The 24,702-nt window shown below is 42.4% G+C and overlaps 1 protein-coding gene and 1 non-coding gene across 3 annotated transcripts in view; one reads left to right on the top strand and one right to left on the bottom strand.

Moving 5' to 3' along the window:
• Nucleotides 1-24,702, top strand: part of LOC118578396 (serine/threonine-protein kinase Sgk3) — a 136,577-nt gene that overhangs the window by 35,483 nt on the left and 76,392 nt on the right. The gene's annotated exons all lie outside the window — the stretch shown is intronic.
• On the bottom strand, nt 4,601-4,702 carry LOC118578985. Its single transcript, XR_004944362.1, has one exon. It is a non-coding gene; the product is annotated as a U6 spliceosomal RNA (small nuclear RNA).

The following is a 24,702-nucleotide window of genomic DNA, read 5'->3' as shown; positions in this document are numbered from 1 at the left end:
GCCTTCCCTGACGCCTTTCCTCCCCTCACTGCCTCCGAAAACCGAACCGCTTGCCCTGTCTAGCTTTTCCACTGTAAGCACGGCCATTTCTGCCCTTGTACACTGCTGTATTGGAACTGGAGCTTCCGATGTGTTTGTGTTTTTGCTCCTCATCAGAAAGTTTTGGGCTCTCAGACATTCAACAGACTTCTCTCTAGAATCGGAAGTTGTGGTTGTCTTTGAAATTGTTTATTTATTCAGAAGCACCAACAGAGTAAGTGGATTGAGAAACTATGACTGAATTCTATGAGGATAGCAAGTTCAGTGCCTTCCAATGGATTCTCTTCCATTTTAAGCATCACATATCTCCTTTACACTATGTGAATGCTGACATATATGTCATGGGTCAGCTCCCAAGGCTTTGTATTCCTTTTATTATGAGTCAAGTCAAGTGGTTGCTGTTTTATTTTTGTTTGTTTGGTTTGTTTTTTTCTTTTACATGCAGGGTATTGAATCCAGGGCTTCATGCCTGTTAATCAAACCCTCTCCCTCTGAGCTATACCTCCAGTCTCTGAAGTTCTTTGATGATATTAGCACCACACACAGAACATCATAACCCCTCAAAAACACTTGTTAATAAATACTATACTTCACCCATGCAAACTGAGCCTTTGTGGTTGGTTGGCCATATTGGTGTGGTCATCTGTTCACACCTTAAAATGTATGCTAATAAAGGGAGAGGAAGAAATTTTCCACTCTGCCCCACATTCCAGTGGAGACTAATCTTCTTAAAGCCCTATATTAATTGCATGCCCACATCTCTTAACTCACAATAGCTCTTTATTTGTTCGACTTGAAACTCTGCAGTGTTCTTCACCTAGTTAAGCTTTCCTGATCAGCTCTTCCACAGAGTCCTATCTGTGCTGTTAGGTCAGTTTACGTCATAGGTAGAATAGGCGAGAGTATAGATTGGTGCTTGTTGAGAACAGACTCTGACTTTTCACATACAGGCTGAAGGATCGGGATGTTGACTTTAACATTGTATTTCGGTGCAATGAGCGTAAGCTTTATATCTAGGAAGTGCTTATTGAGTGCCCACCATGGACATTAGTGAATGGGACTTTGATCGTAATGAGAATCAGCCTGGCCTCTCCCGTCAGTTTTCATCTAATTGTTTAGGGTGTGTGAGTGTGCCTGTGTGAGTATGTGTGTGTGTGTCTGTGTCTGTGTCTGTGTGAGTGTGCCTGTGTGAGCATGTGTGTGTGTGAGTGTGCCTGTGTGAGCATGTGTGTGTGTGTGTGTGTGAGCATGTGTGTGAGTGTGCCTGTGTGAGCATGTGTGTGTGTCTGTGTGAGCATGTGTGTGAATGTGCCTGTGTAAGCTTGTGTGTGTGAGTGTGCCTGTGTCAGCATGTGTGTGTGTATGTATGTGTCTGTGTGAGCATGTATGTGAGTGTGCCTGTGAGCATGTGTGTGTGTGTATGCCTGTGTGAACATGTGTGTGTGTGTCTGTGTGAGTATGTGTGTGTGTCTGTGTGAGCATGTGTCTGTGTGCCTGTGTGTGTGTCTGTGTGAGCATGTGTGTGTGTGTCTCTGTGAGCATGTGTGTGTGTGTGTGTGTGCGTGTGTGAACATTTGTGTGTGTCTGTGTGAGCATGTGTGTGTGTGAGTGTGCCTGTGTGAACATGTGTGTGTGCCTGAGTGAGTGTGTGTGTCTGTGTGTGAGTGTGCCTGTGTGAGCGTGTGTGTGTGTGTGTGAGCGTGTGTGTGTGTGTGTGTGTGTGTGTGTGTGTGTGAGCATTTGTGTGCCTGTGAGCATGTTCAAATGTGTGTGAGGAGGCCCTGTTGACATGGAGTATCTTCTTTGATCCAGCTCCACCTTCTACATAGAGACAGGGTTTCTTGCTGTATCTGGGCTCAGCAGCTGAGGTCAGAACCCATATTTTCCCCACCTGGTTGTTCAGCAAGTGCCTTACCCACTGAGCCATTGCCCTAGGCTGGTTTTGATCTCATTTTGAGGGCAGATAAACAGTTGTAATTCAGGGTTAAAAGTGTTGGAAGGTGCCCAAGGAGCCCACAGCAAAGAGCATGTATCCCAAACTGTGGGGCCGGGGAGCATCTCAAGGTTTTTTTGACATTTAGTTTGCTATCATTTGTCAGGAAGTACAATACAGGTTGAAGGACCAGCATGTGCAAAAGTCTAATGTGAGGAAAGCCTGGGCCCCTCAGAAAAGTGAAAGAACTCTCTTCTCTCTCTGTCTCTGTCTCTGTCTCTGTCTCTGTCTCTGTCTCTGTCTCTTCTCTCTCTGTCTCTTCTCTCTCTGTCTCTGTCTCTCTCATTTTTTAAAATGTATTTTTAATTATAAGCGTGTGTTGGTGGGGTCCAGAGCTCCTCTGAAGCTGGGGTTATAGGCAGTTGTGAGCTGCACCATGTAGTTGTTAGAAACCAGACTTAGACCCTCTTCAAGAGCAGTACAAGCTCATGGCTGTGAAACCATCTGTCCAGGCTGAGTGCCTGGTACAAGGAAGTACCTCAGTTACTGTAGTTGATAGCGAAGGGTATTTCTTCTGTGAGGGACACACTCACTTTGACATTGCCCAAACCAACTCATCCTTAACTTCCATGGAAAGTTTAGGTGACAAAAATTCAAAAAATGAACTTGAATCGGCTCATCAACCATTCGGCTTTATTTCTAGCTTCATGGTATGTTTTACATTTAAAATTTAAATTTATGTAGTTTTCGTGCACATAAATTCACAAATATGAACCTTGAGATGATTGCTGAAGTCGGCGGGCAGCCTCCACCTCATACCCCCTGGTCTGCTGAGAGGGCAGACTCCTTAGTGTGCTGCCTCAGTCTGCTTCTCTCCTGTTGTTGCTTCTCCTCACCGCGGTTTGAACTCGGGGCTCCGTGTTCTGCCTTTAGCACACCTTTCGTCTCTCTGTTTTTGAGCCTTTTCCCCTCCACCCTTCACCTGCATCATCTTCTTCCCACTCACTGCCTGTCAAATGTGATTGTTTTCTGAGAGTTCCATTTGGATGCTTTCTCTGATGTCTCTGGTTTTCTTCCCATACATCTAACTCTTCCAGTTCTCTACCCTAGGTGTGTTTTCTTTTTGATAAAATATGACAGTCTTTTGCAGTACTTTTACAGATCACAATCCATTACTGAGTTATGAAATCAATTTAGTTCTGACCCATATTGAAAAGGCCCAAATTAAATAGACCAAAGTAAAAAAAAAATCAAAATTTGGTGCATATAAAAAATATATAATCTCGGAGTTGGAGAGATGGTTCAGTGGTTAAGAGCACTGACTGCTCTTCTAGAGATCCTGAGTTCAATTCCCAGCAACCACGTGGTGGCTCACAACCATCTGTAATGAGATCTGGTGCCCTCTTCTGGCCCTCAGGCATACATGCAGGCAGAACACTGTATACACAATAAATAAATCTTTAAAAAAATGTAAGCTCATTTCATGGTAATTTCATATAGGGCTGTCTGTCTCATTGTATAAAGTGATTCCTTGTGTTGCTTGTATTACTGTGGGTCTTAATCAAAACACTTGTGGACTAGTGTGGACCAATGTGGACCAGCTCTTCAGATTACTGCTCATCACTGAGCCTGTCCACTTCATCTTAGCCAGGGCGCTGCTCCATTCATTCTAAGTGCTGGTTTTCTTTGAACTTATATCTAGGTCTTTCTAAACATAGTTCTAGACATGCCGTACCATTCCCACATGGTCAAGTCCAGCAACTTGAAGTCTTTCAGTCTTTTTCTCCCTAGAAAGCTTCCTCTGGGAATACCGTCTTCCAGGTCCTGTCTGTGTGCTCTCCTTCCTGGAAACGCTCAGCTTCTTCCCCGGGCTCCTTTGGTTCATCCTGTTATTCCGGGTCGGGCACATAGTCTGATAGCTTCCTCAGAAAGTATGCATGGGAAGTAATGCTTTTTGTATGTTAATGCTGGGGGTGAAGTCCAGGCTTCATTGATGCTGGGCAAGTATCTACTGCTGAGGTTTACCCCTGGCTTTTTAGCCATAGGTTATCTGAACATGCCTACCTCCTCTCTTCTGGATATAGAACTCTAGTTGAAAATAATTTCCCTCAGACTTTAGAGTCATTGCTCCATTGTTTTCTACTTCCCACTGTTGCTGCTAAGAGATCATACCATTTTTATTTCTCAACTTTTGCATGTGACCAGTTTCTTCCTCTGTGGAAACTTTTAAAATGCCTTTATACTTTCTATTCTGAACTTTTACACTGAAGTTTTTCTGTCTTATGATGAAGAGCATTTCTTTGCCATTATGCTAGAATTCACGTTGTTCTCTTCTTGGAAAGTTTTGACATTTTTGTGTGTACCATTTGATTAATTTACTAGAGATGGCTTTCTTTCTGTAGTTCACGTTAGAAGTTTTGAATTAGTCCTGTAATTTTCCTTTACTGTGTTTCTCCCATTGTCCATCTCTTGGTACTTTTGTTCTGTTTCCTGCAAGAGTTCCCCACCTTTACCTTCCATATTTTTTCTTCAATTCCATTATTCGTTTCTAAGAGCTGTCGTTCTCTGAATTCCTTCTTATTTCAGTGGTGAAGTCTCTTGCTCTTGTTTCCTGAAGGTATCTTGTATTTCTGTTAAGAACACTTAATGAGTTTGTACAACATCCTTGTGCAGGACCATGCCAACCCTCTCTGTATGACTCCAGTTCTAGTGCATTTGCTCTGGAAGCAAGCCCAGCGTTTTTTGGTTTTTAAGAAAGAAACTTTGGGGGACTGGGAAGATCACTCAATAGTCAAGTGCTTGCTGCTCACGAGGACCTGAGTTTAGATCCCTAGCTCACAGATAAAAAGGGCCACGGTGGTACACCTTGTTATCCTGGTGCTAGGGAAAGAGAAGCAAGCCTGGGGCTTGCTGACCGGCTTAGCCTGCTCCTTGAGCCCTAGGTCCCAGAGGTAGACCAGGTCTCAAAAAACAAGACGATAGCTCCTGAGAAACAATACCAGAGATGTACATACGTGTACACACACACACACACATACACACACACACACACACACACACAACTTTTAGTGTCTTCTAACATTGTTTCTTACTCATGTTTTAGGCTCCCGGTCATCAGGGGGTGGAGGGATTGGAAAGGCTGTGCCTGCTGGAGAAACTGAAACTACAGTTGAGTCAATAGAATTGAGAGGCCTGTGGTCACTGGAAGTTGATTAACTGTAGAGGTTTATTGAAGTAAAAATGTCCTGAAAAAATCCATGGTGCTAGAGATGTAAGGGGATGAATGACAAATCATTTGGGAATTGATTTAGAGAAAAACTCATTTTTCCTTGTGCATAGATAGGCAAATGGATTGCTTTTCCATGGAGCTAGCAAACTCAGAAATATAACCAAAGTTAACCTTTTTTTAAAAACATGCATATAACTATATTTTGTGAATTAAGCTTTTAAAAATAAAAAATAGATTTGTTGATTTTATTTTTGTGTGTGTGAGTATTTGTTTGAGTATATGCATGGGCACCACCAGCATTCCTGGTACCCACAAGGGTCAGAAGAAGGTGTCAGATCCACAGAAACTGTAGTTATGGAGGGCTGTGAGCTACTGTATGTGTACTGGGAATGGAACCCAAGTCCTCTGAAAGATCAATAAGTGCTATTATTGTGGAACCACTGCAGCCCTGCAATGTCTCCTATTTTTTATCATTGTTTGTTTATTTCATTTGTTGTTAGTGATTTGCTTCTTCAGGTTGGTTTTCCTCAAGTGCCTGGATGATATACTTAGGAATGAGGGTCAAAAAGAATGCACTGAAAACTTAGTAAAGGTTTGTGTTTCTGGATGGTCCCGGGTCTTAGTCAGTTTCATGGAGACTGGTTAATACATAAGGTAGAGAAATGTATCAGTCACAGTTCTGGAGTCTCAGAGCTGATACTGTCCGCCGAGTGCCTGGTCTCTGCTTCCAAGATGGTGCCTTGAATGCTGTATCCTCTGGAGGATAGGGACAGTTTTATAAACAGTTTAAGCTTTGTGTGTTGAGACAGAGTTTCAATGTGTAGCCCTGGTTTTCCTGGAATGTGCCTTGTAGACAAGGCTGGCTTCAAACTCACTGAGATCTGATTGCCTCTGCTGCCCAAGTGCTGAGATGAAAGGCACTTGACACCACCATGCCCAGCTATCTATCTATCTATCTATCTATCTATCTATCTATCTATCATCTATCTATCCATCCATCCATCTGTCTATCATCTATCTATCTATCTATCTATCATCTATCTATCCATCCATCCATCTATCATCTATCTATCTATCTATCTATCAATCATCTATCTATCATCTATCTATCTATCTATCTATCTATCTATCTATCTATCTATCTATCATCTCTCTATCTATTTGAGACAGACTTTCCACATAGCCCAGGCTGGCCTGCAGTTTATGGTCTTCCTGCCTCCATCTCCCAAGCTCTGGAGTTATAGGTGTGTACCACCAGCATGGCCAGCAGTATTTTTTCTTTTTTCCAGTGCTGGGGACTGAAGCCAGGCCTTTGCAGGTGCTGAGCAAGTGCTCTACCAGCAAGCTATAGCCCCAGTTCTAGAACTATTCCTCACCGGCAGAAGAGTGAAGGGGGTGAGCCACTCAAGATTCCACCTCTGCCCTGCACCTTTCTTAGCTGTCCATCAACTTCTTGTTTCAAATAACATAGCTTTGTGTCTTTGTGTATAAGTGCTATGTGACTTTTAAAAAATTACTATTGTTGTTATCGTTTCATTTTAAGTGTATGGGTGTTCTGTCTGCATATATATGCCTATGCATCACATGCGTGCCTGGTGCCTGCAGAAGCCAGAAATGGACATCGGATCCTTTGAAACCAGAGTTACAGACGGTTGTGAGCTGCCATGTGGGTTCTGGGAATTAACCTGGGTTCCCTGGCAGAGCAGCCAGTGAACTGTCTCTCCAGCCCATGACTTTTTGAGGAATTCATTTCTGCTCATCCCAGATAGAGAGGGCAATGACAGACTAAAATGCTTCTTCTGCCCATGTTCAACTTGGCACAGCAGTGAATTCACTGTGTTGGTTATGGAAGCACAGACAACCTGCAGTCCGGCATACTGCTGATGAGGCTCTTCTCCCCAGCAGCCGTTTATGCCTTGGGTGTCCAGGGGAGCAGAGAGGCCTCCTTAGCTTTCCTCTCCCTCTACCTGGGAATGTTATGAGAGGCCCAGTGTCAGGAGGTCCTTGAGTGTGATGACAGCCGCTTTGGTCCTGGAAGATCCACTCAGCATTGTATCCCCTGTTTGGAGAGAAGTTCTGAAAGCAGGAAAGAATGGAAACATCTTTGTGGTGACATTTCAAAGAAGTTCCTCTTTAAACTTTCAGTGGACAAGTTTCTACATAGAGGGCTCAAAAAAAAAAAAAAATGGAGGGAAGCTGGGAGCGCTGATATCTGATTAACCAACATCGATATGTTTACGAAGATGAAGTCTTTGTAGGGTATTCACTGGCATGCCAAAGGGCATTGAAAGCCTCACATACATGTAAGTTCCAGAACAGCCACGTTTGTTCTTGTCCCTGTTATTTTCGATCGGGACAGGCCAGTGCTGGTTGGTCCCATGGCTAAGTCACATACTGGGAGCTATGAGATCGGGGTGGGCTCTGCTTGAAGCACGCTGAATGTGGCGTTGTGTGTATTTTGAGTTCTCATGATATTAAGGTGTGATGCCTGTTTTAAAAAGACTGTTTCCTTCACCCCATTTAACTTTTTTTTCTTTTTGAGCATATGACCACAGTTTTCCATTTCAATAATGTCTATAAAGCCTCGTACAGAGGAACTACTTACAAATAAAAGACGACCTTTGTGTGAACAGCTTCAGTTTTTAGTGCATAGCAGAGCGCCTGTTTAGAAAGGCAGGGTTAGACTCAGGAGAAACAAGAGCTGACCAGACAGTGTGTTAGGAAGAATGGTATGGTGTGTGATCGTCTTCATGTTCTTTCTCATGTCTGTTCAATACCCAGCTGAAACACTCCTTCATGTTTTAAAACTTCAGCCACCTAGAAACTTATCTTTAGTGTTTAGATTTTTTATTAAAAGTGAATATAAAACAGACATGGTGGCATAGACCTGTAATCTCAATATTGGAGAGACTGGTAGGATAGGCAATTCTAGGCCAGCCTAGGCTGCATGCATATCAAGGCCCTTCTCAACAAAGAAACAAAGCAAGCCGGCAGTGTGCCTTCAGCATGTCACACAGCTCACAGACAGGACACAAGCCTCTGTGTTGGTCAGGTCTGGGCTCCATTCCTGAGCTGGGTTTATTTGCTAACGACATAAGTTTGAGCAAATTACCTAAAGTTTTGCTTTCTACGAATGACTGAGTGCATGAGGATTTCCTCAGAGAACCTGAGGAGGTGTCCTCAGCACCAGTCTTGGCTCTTCATTATAAAATATCAAACACAGTGCCCTTTTTTTCTGACGTAGTATATTCTGCTGCATCACAGCTACCTGTAAAGTCAGGCCTGGTGGCTCACACCTGTAAGCCCTGCACCTGGGAGACAAATGGAGGAGGAGAGTTGTGAGTTCAAGGCCAGCCAGAGCTAAAAGGTGGGACTTTGTCTCAAAGAACAATTAAAAAACAAACAAACAAACAAACAAACAAACAAGAAACTACTAGTTAAAAAGGTACATGATCTAAAATTAAAACATAATGAGTCTTAGAAAATTTAATTTGGAAATCGTTTTGGTAAATTTGAAAAATGGAGCCACTGAACTAATGCTTGCCTATGCTGAGGGATTTCTAAAGAATTGATCCATGTCTGTTCTGAATTGGCAACCTACAAAAACACAGTGAATTACTGGAGGGAAATTCCAAATTTCTGAAATAGTTTGTTTGCTAAGGTACTCGGACTTTGGGTATCACTGAGGGGAATTTTTAAATGTCAAGGTTTGATGGATTCTTCCTGCTTATGGTAATGTATTGTCGATATGCCTGCTCACACTGGGCAATGTGTTTTCCCTGCCATTACTGCAGCCATCTCTGGATCCAGGGGACTTGATTCCTGCTCCCTCTCTGGCAGGGGAGGGACCCATAGGACCAGCCCAGGACCACTCTCACTGATGTTCACCTCTATCAACACTGAAACTGCAATCAATAAGCTCTGACATGCAGAAGGAGCATGCTCATCAATTTTAATTTTGAAAATTGTCTGTGTACGGTTGTCATCAATTTGTCTGGATTGCTTTACAGAGCAGTAGACTCATCAATTTGAAACATGTCATGTCAGTGCTGGCCATCAGGGACTTCTGATTCTCCATTAAATTATTTCTTGAGAAACTCTCTAGACATTCTAATTGCCCCTACAGAAGAAGGTGAAGAAGATAGGAAGGATGGAAGACATGGGTACATATTCTATTATTCAGGAAGTAATTCTTCTCTTGTACGTTTTTGCAGACCACCACCTTTCTTTACCATATGGCAAAATAGACAGAATTTGATTTGTTTCATGATAGAAAAATTCTTATGCCGGGCGGTGGTGGCGCACGCCTGTAATCCCAGCACTCAGGAGGCAGTGGCAGGTGGATCTCTGTGAGTTCGAGGCCAGCCTGGTCTCCAAATCGAGTTCCAGGACAGCTTCAAAAGCTACAGAGAAACCCTGTCTTGGAAAAAAAAAATTCTTATGCATTTCTTGCATTTGGAACACTGTTATTCTGAACTGTAATGGTAATTATGTAATTCTATTGCTATGTGGGTCTGTTTAACTTTTAAAGTGTGTGTGTGTGTGTATGTGTGAATGCCATGAGTGTGGGTGCCCAAGGAGACAGAAGAGAGTGTTGGATCCCTTGGAAACAGAATTACAGACTATTGCCAAACAGCCTGCCTTGAGTGCTGGGAACTCCTGTGCTCTGGAGGAAGAGTAAGTTCTCTTAAACCCCGAGCCCTCCCTCCTGCTTCTAGTGAGACATGTTTGTTTTGTTTTGGTTTTTTTGGTTTTTTGAGACAGGGTTTCCCTGTGTAGCTTTGCGCCTTTCTGGAACTCACTTGGTAGCCCAGGCTGACCTCGAACTCACAGAGATCTGCCTGGCTCTGCCTCCCGAGTGCTGGGATTAAAGGCGTGCGCCACCACTGCCCAGCTGGAGAGATGGCTCAACTGTTAAAGGCTAGGCTCACAACCAAAAATATAAGAGACATGTTTTATTCAACTAAAAATCCCCACTTACACTCTTTAAGAGAAAACGCTTAATATATAGTGGGCTTAGATTTGTATTGTTTAAAATGTACTTTGTTTTTGTTTTGTTTTTTAGGCAGGGTCTTACTATGCAACCCTGACTGTCCTGGGACTCACTTGGTAGGCCAGGTTAGCCTTGAACTCACTGAGACTCACCTGCCTCTGCCCCTGTGTGTTGAGGTTAAAGGGTGCACCACCACACCCGGTTGTTTAAAATTTATTTCAGGCTCACTCTTTAAAAACTCTTATAAGCAAAAACACAATGAACATCCACAGCCAATGTACACAGTACAAAGAATAATAAAATACTCATCTACCCACAGCCTGAGATACAGAACATGGCGGATATAGAATCCTCATGTACCTTTGACAGGTTAAGGGTTTCAGCTTAACAACTGGCCTAGCAGTTTCACTATTACGTTGATCAAGGGATAAGTATCAGAAGTCAGTAGACTTTACTAGTCAAAAAACAGTAATAATGCAACTGTACTTAAAGAAAAGAATGGCAAATTTGGTAGTGTATAAGTGTCACATGCATGTGCGCGCGCACACACACACACACACACACACACACACACACACACACCCACACCATGTCGTAAGAAATGGGAGAATTGAGGGTGGGAGGGGGGAGGACAGGGGAACCCATGGCCAATGTGTAAAATTAAATTAAATTTTAAATAAAATAAAATAAAATAATTTGGCCGGGCGGTGGTGGCACAAAACTTTAATCCCAGCACTCGGGAGGCAGAGTCAGGCAGATCTCTGTGAGTTCGAGGCCAGCCTGGGCTACCAAGTGAGTTCCAGGACAGGCACAAAGACAGAGAAACCTTGTCTCAAAAAACCAAAAATACATACATACATACATACATACATACATAAAATAATTTTTAAAAGAGGGAAAAAAAAGAGAAATCACCAACCATCAGACCTTCAGATCCTGCCACAAAAAAAAAAAAAAAGATAGAAAGAGAGAGCTAGTCAGAGTGGCAAGACAATGATTTGGACTTAAGAAGAAGCTAGTAGCTCGGAACAAGGACTTGGTCATAGTAGAAAAAAGAAGTCAAACTCTTGGTGTATATTTTTAGGCAAAGTTAGTAGAATTTTCTGATGTATTAATGAATATGTGAAATAAAGAAAAGAATAAAAATGAAAAAAGGAAATGAGAGAATTGAGAAAACAGTCTGCTTTGGGTGTATTAAAAACACCACCGTTCTTTTAGTTTAAAATACTAAAGAAATGTGAGTCCTTTATTTACATGTGGAGTTTAAAGGTTGTTTCTCTACATGTATTTTCAGAGTTTAAAAGAAAAAGAAATGTTCTTATTTGGATTTCTTGAACAAAAATCCAATTTTCTCATTGCTTTAAATACTTTTTTGTTCACTTGGTTTGGTTTTTAAGACAGGGTCTCACTGTGAACCCTGCCTGGCCCGGAACTCTCAGTGTGGACTACGCTATCCTTAAACTCACAGAGATGCTCCTGCCTCTGCTTCCTGAGTGCTGCTGTTGAAAGCATGCACCACCATACCAGGCTCTTATATAATTAAAAAGTGTATGAGTTATCTTTCCTGAAACTGTTTATTCAGAAAATATTTAGCAGTTATTGATCCCATCACATGATTAATGAAATCATGTCATAACATTTAGAATTATGTCAAATAATTTATAAGATGGTGCCTTTACTTTATCTATATGCATATACTTAAGAAAGAGGATATTTGTTTGTTTGTTTGAGACAGGATTTTGGTATGTAACCCAGGCTATCAGCTCCTGCCTCTGTCTCCCATGTATGGGAATCACAGTTATGTACCACCAATGCCAGGCTAAATAGGACTGTTTTAAACACTGATTTACCTTATTCTAATATATATATAATTTGATTATCAAATATTGTGAGGTTCTATGAGTACCAATAGATTTGGCCATAAAGAGAGCACTATGTATGCCATGTGCCAGCAGGGTAAACATTGATGACATTGTCAAAGAATGGGTGATGGAGATGGCAGAGAAGGCGGCTGGGATGGACTCTCTCTTCACTAAATAAATCTTGCTGAATGTACAGTCTAGTGACCACCCATCTAAGACTACAGGAAATTTTCTGGGACTCTGGTCTTTGGATATTAGAAATTATTAGAAATTATTCAGTCTGGAGCAAGCCAGGGTAATTAGGCACATATGTCTGAGACACTGCATTAGGCTCTGAGGATGTGAAGGAAATAGATATGCAAAGGTTATTAGATGACAATGTAGGTGTCCTGTTTGCTTTCTCTTGCTGTGGCAAACCACTCTTGACCAAAAGCAACTTGGGGAGGAAAGGGTTTATTTTATCTTATACTCCTGGGTCACAATCCATCATTGAGGGAAGTCAGGACAAGAAGTCAAGGCAGGAATCTGGAGGCAGGAACCATGGAGGAATAGTTTACTGCCTTACTCTCTGGTTCATGCTCAGCTAGCTTTCTTACAGAGTCTAGGCCCACCCGTGTAGGGATGGTGCTGCCTGCAGTGGTCTGGGTCCTCCCACATCCACAATCAGTCTCTCACAGACATGAGCACAGGTCAGTCTGATTGAGGCAATTCTTTCATTTCGGTTCCCTCTTCCCAGGTGGATCTGTATTGTGTGGAGTTGACAATAAAAACTAATCCACAGTAGGGTAGAAGTAACTTCGGGGCCATTGGGGACCTCTGTGAGGAAGGTGGTCGGGGAGAAGGCTTTGGGAGAAGGTGAGACTTGAAATCAAACTGTGGGCATGGGGGTGGGCGGAGCAGCTGAGGCGGAAACGAGGGTCTGAAGGTGGTTTTGGAGGACATGGTAGCCTCTTTTCAGATGGCAGAGAGGAAGTAGCCTGCTAAAGCCAGGTGTCTGCACCACAGCCGTGTGGGGATGTGGCCTCTGTGAAGTTGGGGTGGTGCTGGGGGAGATGATAGTGGAGGAAGGGGTGTAGGGAGTTGGAGAGGTGTGAGGCAATCACAGTTTTGGAGGTGATCAAATGAGGTCTAAACGGGTGGAAAAGGTCTGAAAACTATGACGTTAAACACAGAGCTGACGCTGGACGCTTCCTTTGGCTTAGTTGCTAAGAGTATCATAGACATTGTATTTAATTCTCACAACCATTACAAATGCAGGTACGATTATTCTACTCTATGCCCATATCAGTTACAGCACAGATCAGTTAAAATTCACCCAAGAATACACAGTTCCTAAGAGATGGAAGCCAGAATTCCATGGATCCTAGAATTCTGTAGGCTCCTCTCTCTTTCCCTCTGCATTTAATACATTTCTACATGACCTTATACTGTGCTCATGGTCACCTTTTGTAACACTATCATCCTCAAACGGAGGGACTTTAACCATGAAGAATCCTTACCCAAGCTCACACGGGCAGCCACAATTATGGTTAGGCAAATGCAAGGTGAGAGCTACTGGGAGACTCGCTCATGATGCTCCATGCTCTCCTCAGCTTTGAAGGAAGCAGGGAGGGGAGGGAGGGGGAGGGAGGGGAGGGAGGGGGAGGGAGGGGGGAGGGATGAGAGAGAGGAAAGTACACAGTTTTCCTCTCTGTCTCAAAAACAAACGTTCTAGCCATCAATTTGTATTTTGAACACAAACCCACTTTCCCCTTAAAAACATGGCTGTCACTTCTGAGGTCCTAACAAGTCCCAAGGTTATTTGCCTATTTTTATAGTACTGGGAATTGAACTTAGGACCTCACTCATGCTAGGCTTGAGTGCTTCACTACTGAACTATGTCCCCAGGCCATCTTTCATTTAAAGAAACAGAATGCTTCACAAAGTTGTGCGTCATCATCTTTGAGCAGGGGCTGTGCAAATCCTCTCTAGTGCCCCACCTTAGTCTATGTGCGGCTCAAGCAACACTTCTTTCACTTTTTTTGAGACAGCATTTCACTAAATTTTAGCCCCCCACAGGCCTTGAACTTTCAGTGCCCCTGACTTAATCTCCTGAAATGCAGAGCTCAGAAGAGCAGGGATTCTAACCACGTGGTCCTTTTCTATTATGGTGGGCTTTTGTGTCCACTTGCCGCAAAGGAGAATCACCTGAGTAAGGAGCCGAGCCTGATCTGTCCTGATTGTCTGAATTGACTGTGGGCTGTTGGTGGCACCTTCTAGTAGCAGTTCAGGTAAAAAGGTGGCGGCAGAGCTAGATGACTCCCCTTTTGCTGGCTTGGCTGATTCACCCTGTCACTCCTGCGGCTGCTGCTTCCTTTGCTGCTGTTAGAACCGGAGTTTCCAGGCTTCCATCAGGAACTAAGGATCAGTGGTCCCTCAGGAACCTTCCAGATTCCCAGCAGCAGACTGGGACTGCTGAGACATCCAGCCTCGTGGGCTGAGCCACCACCTGGTTGTTGGCCCTTCCCAGTGAGAGCTGGCTACTGTGGGACTTCTCCATAGCTTCGGACCTAGCTGGCCTGTCAGCCGCTCAGCCCCCAGGTGGGAGTCAGCTGGTGTTGCTGTACACAGTTTTTCATCCCCCTGGTTCCCTTCCTCTCGAGAACCCTGACTGACACACTCTCTGACTAGGCCGGTCCATTTGTCATCTTTCACTAATAATAGGCATCTAATAATAGGCATCTGTGGTTCTTAAACATTTTGGTTTCACAGACTCAAAGGACGTTTATTTATATGCGTTATTTTTAAGTATATCAGAAATTAAAACCACGTAGAATTTAAAAATACTAGGCCAGCAAGATGGCCCAGCCAGGAGAGATGGTTGCCACCAAACCTTACAGCTTGAGTTCAATCCCGGAGACTCCTCTGGCCTCTACGCGAGAGCACATAACACACATACAGATAAATGTAATAAAAACAGGAATATTTCATAGAAACCAAAAATACTCAGTTAAAAACATGCTCAGTTGTATACTCCCAGGATTTGGTGTCCCACTACAGAGACTCTTGCTCCTCCAAGTTCAGTGCTGTTCTAGACAGAATGGCCTGAAATGGGAAACAGCTGAGATCCACAGCAACGGATAATGAAAATGTGGTTCACAGTTATTTAGCTGTTAGGAAAAGTGAATTATGAAATCTGCAGGTAAGTGGATAGAACCAGAAACGACCATCCTGAGTGAGGTTACCCAGACCCACAAAGACAAACGTTACATGTTCTCTCGCGTGTGTGGATGTTAGCTTTTAAGCTTTAGATAGTGTAGCCACAGAGGTTAGGTAACAGTAAGAGAGCAGGGCGAGACGGGATCTTCCAAGGAAGGGGAAGTAGATGAATGTTACGGAGAAGGGGAGACAGTGGGTGGGGGTGAAGGACAGATTATGAAAGGGACAACAGACACGTTTCCCTTTTGTCTTATTGGTCTTTCACTTCTTTGTTCTGATTTCCATTTTTGTGGGTCTCTATCTCTCTCTGTGTGTTCTTAATGTGTTTTGATTGTTTTAAAGAGAGAGAGAATGGAAAAACATAAAATTGGGTAGTTAGGGAGAATATGGAAGAAATTGAGGAAGAGGAAAAACATGATCAAAATATATTGTCTGAAAAAAATCTTTTCATTAAAAAAGTGTTGAAAAGCCAGGTGATGGTGGCACATGCCTTTAATCCCAGCACTCTGGGAGGTAGAGGCAGGAGGATCTCTGTGAGTTCGAGGCCAGCCTGGTCTACCAAGTGAGTTCCAGGAAAGGCACAAAGCTACAGAGAAACCCTGTCTCAGGGGAAAAAAAAGTGTTGAGAGATAAGAAATATACAAAAAGGAAAAAAATGCTCAAAGAAATTAGTGGTTAGCATTAACATTTACAAATCCCTTTAATATCTGTTTATTAGTTACTACTGAATACTTCTTGATTTTGTATTTACAGTTCTACAGTGTGTTGTTTTGACTGGAGAGTATAAAAGCTGATCGTGCTTCAAAAGATGTAGAAGTGGAAAGGCAGAGATATTTTAGAGACCTTTAATAAAATTGTAGCTCTTTTCTCAAGGTGTGGTAAGTGGTAGGTAGGCTTTTGTTGTTAATGTTATTGTTGTTTTAATTTTTATTTCTTTTTTTAAGATTTATTTTTATGTGTAAGTTTGGGTGTTGGAGGAGGCCAGAAGAGGAAATTAGATGCCCTGGATATGCAATTACAGCTGGGTACCAAGTTTGGGTCCTTTGGAAAAGTAAGTGCCCTTAACCACTGAGCCATCTCTTCAGCCCCAATTATTTGATTTTTTGAGAAAGAGTTTTGTTATGTGAGTCCAACTTACTATGTAGCCAAGCTAGTTTTGAACTTCCTGCCTCTGTTCCCAAATGCTAGGATTACAGGTGCCTAGCTAATAAATGGTATTTTCTTAAAATTAGAAGCAACAGCCAGGCAGTGGTGGTGCATGCCTTTAATGCCAGCACTTGGGAGGCAAAGACAGATGGATCTCTGAATTTGAGGCCAGCCTCGCCTGGTCTACAAAGTGAGTTCCAGGACAGCTATGGCTACACAGAGGAACCCTGTTTTAAAGCAAAACAAAACAAACAAGCAATTAGAAGCAACATAAATCATTGACTTTACTATATTCTGTTTTAGTTATTGTTCTATTGCTATGAAGAGACACCATGGCCAAGACAGTAAAGAATGCTTCACTGGGAGCTTCCTTACAGTTTCAGAGTTAGTCCAGGAATACCTGGTGGGCAGTGTGGCAGCAGGCAGGCAGGCCTGTTGCTGGAGCTTACATCCTGACCCACAGGCAGGAGGTAGAAAGAGAGTGAGACAGGGCCTGTCCTGGGCTTTTGAAACCTCAAAGCCTGGTACCAGTGACACGCCTCCTCCACCACCACCACACCTCCTAATCCTTCCCAAACAGGTCCACTGACCGGGGACCAAACATTCCAACATGAGACTAGGAGACCATTCTCAATCAAGCCACCAACACGTGTGCACAGATCTGTTCAATCTTGAGGTCACTTGTAGAGTTCAGAGGTTGACACTGAGAGACCTTTTCCTCAATTGCTCCCTCTCCCCTCCCTGTTTTTTGAGAGAGGATCGCTCACTGAATCTGGAGCTCACTGCTACAGCGAGGCTGCCAGCCGGCCAGCTTCTGGGATCTTCCTGTGTCTGGGGTTGTAGGTGCCATGTGACCATTTACATGGATTCTGAGGAGCTGGACTCAAGTTTGCACAGTAAACACTTCATTCACAGACCCATCTCCTTGTCCCCATTCTCACAGTTCTGCAGGCTGAGGAGGTCTGAACTCAAGGCACAAGCTAGTTCTCTCCAACAACTGGGGGATGGTCCATTTCACTTTTCCCAGTGTCTAGTGTTTGTCTGCCTCTGTCTTCACAAGGCCTTTACTCTGTGTTTCTCTGCTTCTGTCACTAGATTTAGAGATTTGGAGCTCCCTTAGATAGCCTGGGACCGTCTCATTTGCAGATCCCTTTGAGGGCCACCAACCTATCAAGTCACTTGTATTTTGAATGGATTTTGATGACTGTGTGGTCTTATAATTCCATACATCAGTCATTTGGAAAGTATTAGTTCATTGATTTGTGCAGATCTTTTAATGTTGATTCATTTCATCGAAAAATGTTTTCAAAACCACTGAGTTAATATCACTGAATGTATTAACTAACTTCTCTTGGTGAGGTGTAGGGAGTAGATAGGATCATAGCGGCAAGAAACAGATTTTCCAAAACACTAAGTTCTGCGTGAAAGCTTGAGGATTATCTGTGATTGCCAACAAACACGTTATTTTCCTTGACGTGACAGCTTCATTTGTTCATTTTCAAGAAAATATTTGCTAAATTCTAGTTGGCAAATGCTATCTTCTGCCAATCATCCTTTCAAGTGGATACAGGGTGTTAGCTGTGGTAGTTAGCTGAGCTTGCCCACGGTCATGTGAGGTTTTTTCCTGCAGTCATGTGACTTTAGTATTTAGCGGAAGTATTTTCTGTGTGTGCCCTATTTTGTCATACAGAATACTAATAATGAGGTTAAAAAATTAATGATTAACACTGCTCTATCAGCAACTTTCTGTTTCCCTTTCTTTCTCCCTTCCTATGTTCCTTCGTTCCTCCCTTCCTCCCTCCTCCCTCCCTTCCTTTTTTTTTAAAGATGCTAAGGATTGAAGTCAGGGCCTCATATACATCAGGCAAGTGCTTAGCTTCTGAGCTTTAGGCCTAATACCTACCTTTAAATTGTTTTTTTTTTCTTCATTTTTAATGGGGTGTGTGTGTGTGTGTGTGTGTGTGTGTGTGTGTGTGTGTGTGTTATCTTTATGTCTGTGTGTGTCTGAGTTCACACGCCCGCTCGAACTTGCTTGCTTGCTTGCTTGTGAGTATGTGCACACGAGTTCATGTGGCCCTGGAGGCCACAAGAAGGTATCAGATCCCCTAGAGCTGGAGATGAAGGTTATGGGAAGCCACCTGCCCTGAGGATCTGCGTGCTGGGAACTGAACTTGGATAGTATGTGCTCTGAACTGCTGGCCATCTCTCTAGCCCCAGCGTCCACCCTTTTGACGGTGGATGTGACCAGGAGGAGTGTGCTGGCTGCTAACTCAATGGTACTGTTGCCTTGACTCTGCAGGGGACCAGTAATTCTTACCACTGCTGTTTTACCATCAGTGCAAATGTAACACAGTGCAAGGGGCAAACAACAGCCCAGAGTTACCAATCTCAGAATTACTAAAAGAAAGACTTTGAGGAGATCTTAGGGCCTTCCAGAAGTTTGTGACTATGTTTTGAAAACTGCTTAGTATTATAGTGTTTGGTTTAGAACTAAATCGTGTGTTGTTTATTTTGTTTTTGTCCCGAATAGGGCTGCTGTCTTAGAAATAAAGTACAGGCTCAGATGTGGTGGCTAATGACTGCAATCCTAGCGCTTGGGAGGCTGAGGCAGAGGATTGCTGAGAGATTAAGCAATCTTAATTTAGTAAGCAGTGTCCTGCCTTACTGTGCCTCTGAGCAGTGTTTTAACACGAAATACTTTTGATTGCAGAAAATCTCAAACATATGAAGCACAGTCTGAAGTATATAATTAACCTGTGTAAACTCATGGCACTGTGATCCAAATATGGCTGCTTCTGATCTCAGCCCATTACCCCCACCCCCTGCTCCGTACACATTTTGAAACTAATCCAGACGTTAGTTGTTTTCACCATACTTAAGCATCATCTGTATAGTCTAGACTCTTAAAGAAATAGTACCACATTCTTAATGTCACTGGATAGATATCCAGTTATGTCCAAATGTCTCCAACTGCCTCATATTTTATGAGTTTTTTTTTTAAAGTCTGATCAATGGTCAAAACAAAAACAAACAAACCAAAACACAAAAAACAAAGCCAGGTAATACAAGCAGTATTTCCTTGCAAGTCTTTTCCTCAATCCTCTGCCTTTCCTTTCTCTTTACAATTTTGCATAATGGAGAAACAGGTCATTTGACCCGAATTTTCCACCGAGTGTTTCTGCTCATATCCCTATGTCATTTACCTTTGTTTGTGACCCTGTTTCCTATAAAACGGCAGATAAATCTAGAGACGTAATGAGATTTAGGTTCAGATATTTTGGAAAGAGTATTTATAATTGATGTTTTATCCGATTAGGAAGCAGAGATGTTCAGTCAGCTGTCCTTTTATGATGTTAGTAGCCATTGGTGATGACTATGTACACACAATAATTCCTAAATTAATTTAATGGAAAGGGTCCTTTTGGGTGCCTGTGATTGGGCCGAGGGCCTCACGTATCCTAAGCAATGCTTTACCACTGAATTCTACCCAGCCTGTCTCTCTCTCCTTCATTCACTAGCTGCAATTCTTTTATGAACACAAACTCTCTTGATGACACTTTCTTTATGCTGCTACTTTGGGCTGCACTTCTTACTAGAAAGGCAGAGTGGACGCTTGATTCCATTTTAAAAAAAAGCAAAAAACCAGTTTTCAAAAACCAGTATTACTTCCTTAATAACACTGGAAATTAATTTCTTAATTATTTTCTACATTTCTTAGCATCTTTATAAACTTCTGAATTTATTCATTAGTTTGTCAGAGACCAGGTCTTATGTAACCTTGGTGCTGTCCTTGGATTATTAACTTTCCTGTTTTCACCCCCCAAGTGCTGGGATTTCAGATTGGCTCCAAGTACCCAGCTAAAATGCCTGGTTGTAGGACATCAAGATAGCTATGTATTTTTTCTTCCTTCCTTCCTTCCTTTTTCTTTTTCCTTCCTTTTGTTTGTTTGTTTGTTGGTTGGTTGGTTTTCTCAAGACAGGGTTTCTCTGCCGAGCCCTGGCTGTCCTGGAACTCACTCTGTAGACCAGGCTGGCCTTGAACTCACACAGATCCACCTGCCTGCCACCCAAATACTGGGATTAAAGGCATGCACCTGGCATATTTTCTTATCCTGCAGGACAAACAAGTTTTCAGTATGATAGTAACGCTATTACCACTAATGTGATTACTTAAGTAGGACTTAGTTAATGTGTATCTTACTTTATTTTTTGGCAATCTTACTATCTTACACTGACTGTAACTCACTTTGTAGATCAGGCTGGCCTTTATTCAACTCATGACAGTCCTCCTGCCTCTGTCTCCCGAGTTGGCAGAGATTTCAGTCATATACTGCCATAAGCAGCCTATTTTTAAGCCATTTAAAATAATCCTTTTATTAAGTCTGCCAGAACATGTACCAAGGATGGAGAATTCTGAGTGCTTGTAAGAAAACTACAAGAAAACAAGAGTCTCATAGCCTCAGTTTCTTCAAAAGCACAGAACTGTTCTTGGAATGGGCTTTTGTACCCCTCCTCCCAGTGCTCTGGACCGGGGTGAGTGTGCGTCAGGTGATTAATTACAGCTGCTAGGGCCCCGGTTCTCACCCTTCCTAATGCTGGGACCCTTTAACACAGTTCCCCGTTTTTTGTGACCCTCCCAATCATAAAATTATTTTCATTGCTACTTTATAACATTAATTTTGATACTGTTCTGAACCATAATGTAAATATCCGTGTTTTCCAGTGGTCTTAGCCGACCCCTGTGAAAGGGTCGTTTGACCATCAGGGGTTGTGACTCACAGGTTGGGAACCACTGGGCTGTATTATTTGTTTATCCGCCTCTGTGGGAAAACATGTTTTTTGTTTGTTTGTTTGTTTTTTGTTTTGTTTTGTTTTTGCCACGTGTGCTCGTCTGCCGTGTGCGACGTGCCCTTGTGATTGGACAGTTTACTCCTGTGACTCCTCTTAACACTGTATGAACTGTCTGATGCTCTGAATAAAGTTGGCTACTGCGTGAGACCTCGGTCCTTCTCATTTATCGGCTCCATTCTCCCAGTCCACACTGCCATTCCAGAGCGGTAAACAAAGGCCGTCTTTAAGAATCTGAAATGGAATCATTCTTAGTCCTTTCTTGTTTTAGTTCCCAGTATATCTTCCATATATTGAAACAGTAAGTTTATATGTTTATTGAAGTTTTGCACCTATCTGCATTTTGCTAATTTAGGATTCATTTTTATTTATCTCCGTGGGTGTGTCATGTGTGCACAGATGCTCTCGGGAACCAGAAGAGAGCATCAGATCTCCTAGAACTCGAGTTCCAGGTGCTCGTGAGCTAGCCCATGCTGGGACTGAACTCAGAATCTTTGGAAGAGCCCCCGAGCGCTCTTAACCAGCTCCTGTAAATACCTTAAGCAGAACACGATAGGCTGGTAAATGGCTTAGAAGGCTGAGGCAGTTGCTGCCACGCCGGATGACCTGCGCTTCACCCCAGGGCACACATGATAGAGGGAGGGAACTGCCTCCCCAAAGTTGTCCTCTGATGATCACGTGAATGTCATGGCACAGGCCCACATACATACGTATACACACATGAAATAAATATACTTAAAAAAACCAATTATAATAGATGCAGCTTGAGCTTTACCCTTCTCCGTCAATGAAGAAAGCCCAGCATTTTGATAGTTCTGCTTCTCATCTTATGATTCAACCTTTATTTCTTGTCCTAGATACAATAGATGGTGGCCCAAAAAGTTTTTTTTTTTTTGAAATTTCACATACCTGCTGTGCCATGGAGTGTTACATACTTAGTAGGTAATCAGTATTTATTTAGTTAAATTGAAATTTTATTATATTGTTAGCTAAATGAAATGTTAGTTTGCAGTAAGTGGCAGCATTCACTAAATCAACCAGAAATATATTAACAATAATGAATATCCAACCATGTCTATAATCCCAGCACTTGAGAGGCTGAGGTAGAAGTATCAAGTCCTGGGATAGATAGTGAGACCCTGTCTCAAAACACAGTGCAAAAAAGAAATTACAATTAAGAATAATTGATTCTGCTGGGCAGTGGTGGCACACAACTTTAATTCCAGCACTTGGGAGCCAGAAGCAGGCAGATCTCTGTGAGTTCGAGGCCAGCCTGGGCTACAGAGTGAGTTCCAGAACAAGCTCCAAAGCTACACAGAGACCTTGTCTTGAAAAACCAAAAAAGAAAAGAAAAGAAAAGAATAGTTGATTCTTCTTTTCTCTTCCTTTTTCTGTAAATGGCTCTGAGTGTTGTATCATCTTTTATTACCTCACTGTATCATTAAAAGATGTGTTTCTGTGATTCAAATTTGGGAGGAATAGGGAAACATTACAGGGAAAGAAAGTTTGAGGTTGTTATTTTTAAAATTAGGTAAGACGTAAAATCTTGTGACTTATATTCCCATAAACGAATGTTCCAAGCCCAAGAGCTCAAACTAGAAAACAAACCAACTTCACCTATTTGTGCCATAATCTACTGAATTATAGGAAACATGGTGGAAAGTAACTTTCCCTGTTGGCAGGCAAAAGGATGCCTACTAATAAACATTTCTGTGGGTGTGTCTATAGTCTGTCTCCATTAATAAAGTCTGAATATACAACATTTAAAAAGGAGGATGAGTAACAGTTAACTGTGAATCAAAGCTACTGGCCATATCATAGAAATCATTTAGACAAACTGAAACTTAAGGGGTCTACCCTAAATTCCAGTGTTATAAAATTACTCAGTGCATCATAAATACAGCACATTTCTGCATATAAGGTTAATAGAAAGAACTGATTTCTCAGGGTTAAGGCACAGATTCAGTTAGAAGTCAAATTTAAAGATTTCTGTTTCCTCCCAAGAGCAATATCTAATTGTTTATCAAATTTTATTTCCTCTAGACCACTGCTGAATGGAGCTAGAATATAATTATAGTATCTCAGTAATTCTATTTATAGAATTCAGTTTCTTCACTGTAACAGTAAAATTTATGTAAATCGGCATACATTTAAAGCAGTGTACATGTATCATTTATATAGAAATCACTAGAATAATAGGAAGTCACATCAAGAAAATTGTATTTTCAGAATTCTTTCCTCACAAAATTTTCTGTATCTTTTTATTGAGCTGCTTTTACAACCTGCTTAAAAGCTTGGGGTCTGAAACCAGTACCAGGGTTTGGATCCCAGCCACCCTTGATGACCTTTGGGCAAGGTATTTTGATTTTCTGAAGTTTCTTTGCCTAAGATTGGGACTGGTCATTGAACCTGGCCCATGGGGGTATTGTGAGGATCAAATGAATTAACACCTACAAAGTGCTTGGAGGGCCTGCACAGAAATACTGTGTGAATGTCTGCCATTATAATTATGACAGGTATAGTTAAGACTATCAGCAATTTCTGCTAAGAATGCAAATTATGACGTCGTTGTGTGGAAATATTTTATTATCTATTTCATTAGGAAATTGTGATGTGGCCTAAACATGCTGGAGTCAAATGTTTTCCCGGAAGACACATTCAAATGAACGCTAAGATTTATATGGAAAAGTCACTTTATATTGATCTGTTTAAAGAGTATACTATGGACTGTGGGAATGGTTGGATGACTCCCATCTGGCTGTTGATGACAGTTGTCTAAGAGAGGGTAAAGCATCGCGGGTCACTGAGGTGGAAGGCAAGCGATGTAGTTAAAATGTTGATAGGAATGAGGAAACTTCCTGAAGGTGCCATATTTGAATTGTAGCTTGAAGGCTGAGCAAGACGTTCACCCGCAGAGAAATGAGAACTATGCTGTCTATAAAGGACAGGCGTGTTGTGCTTGGAGCCTGCTGTTCATGCAAGAGGAACAGAGTTACATCATGGTAAGAACACAGAAGCCAAGAGGAGACTGACATGAGACTCCTTTCTCAGCCCTCAGTGGGATGTCGTTACGGTCTTTCTTCCCTTGTTCCTTTTTCTGTGATGAAGTCTTGCAGTGTTGCCCATGCTGTAACTCCTGGGGTCGTGTAATCCTCTTGCCTCGCAACCTCCCAGAGAGCTGGACTATATGTAGGTACACAGCCCTGCCCTCAGCTAACATGTGGATTTATTTTATTTCATGTGTATAAGTGTTTTGTCTGCATGTGTGTCTGTGCACCATGTGTGTGTGCGGTACCAGTGGAAATGAGAAGGCGGCATCAGATACCCTGGAACTGGAGTTACAGTTGGTTATGAGGCACCATGCGGGCACTGGGAATCAAATTTGGGTCTTCCGCAGGAACAAGTACTCTTAACTGCTGAGCCATATCCGGCCCCTTATCTGTCTGTCTGTCTG

The sequence above is a fragment of the Onychomys torridus genome, chromosome 2 (assembly GCF_903995425.1).
Source record: "Onychomys torridus chromosome 2, mOncTor1.1, whole genome shotgun sequence".
In the NCBI taxonomy this organism is placed as follows: domain Eukaryota; kingdom Metazoa; phylum Chordata; class Mammalia; order Rodentia; family Cricetidae; genus Onychomys; species Onychomys torridus.
The sequence above is the reverse complement of the archived record's forward strand: the minus strand, read 5'-3'. Positions and strand labels throughout refer to the sequence as shown.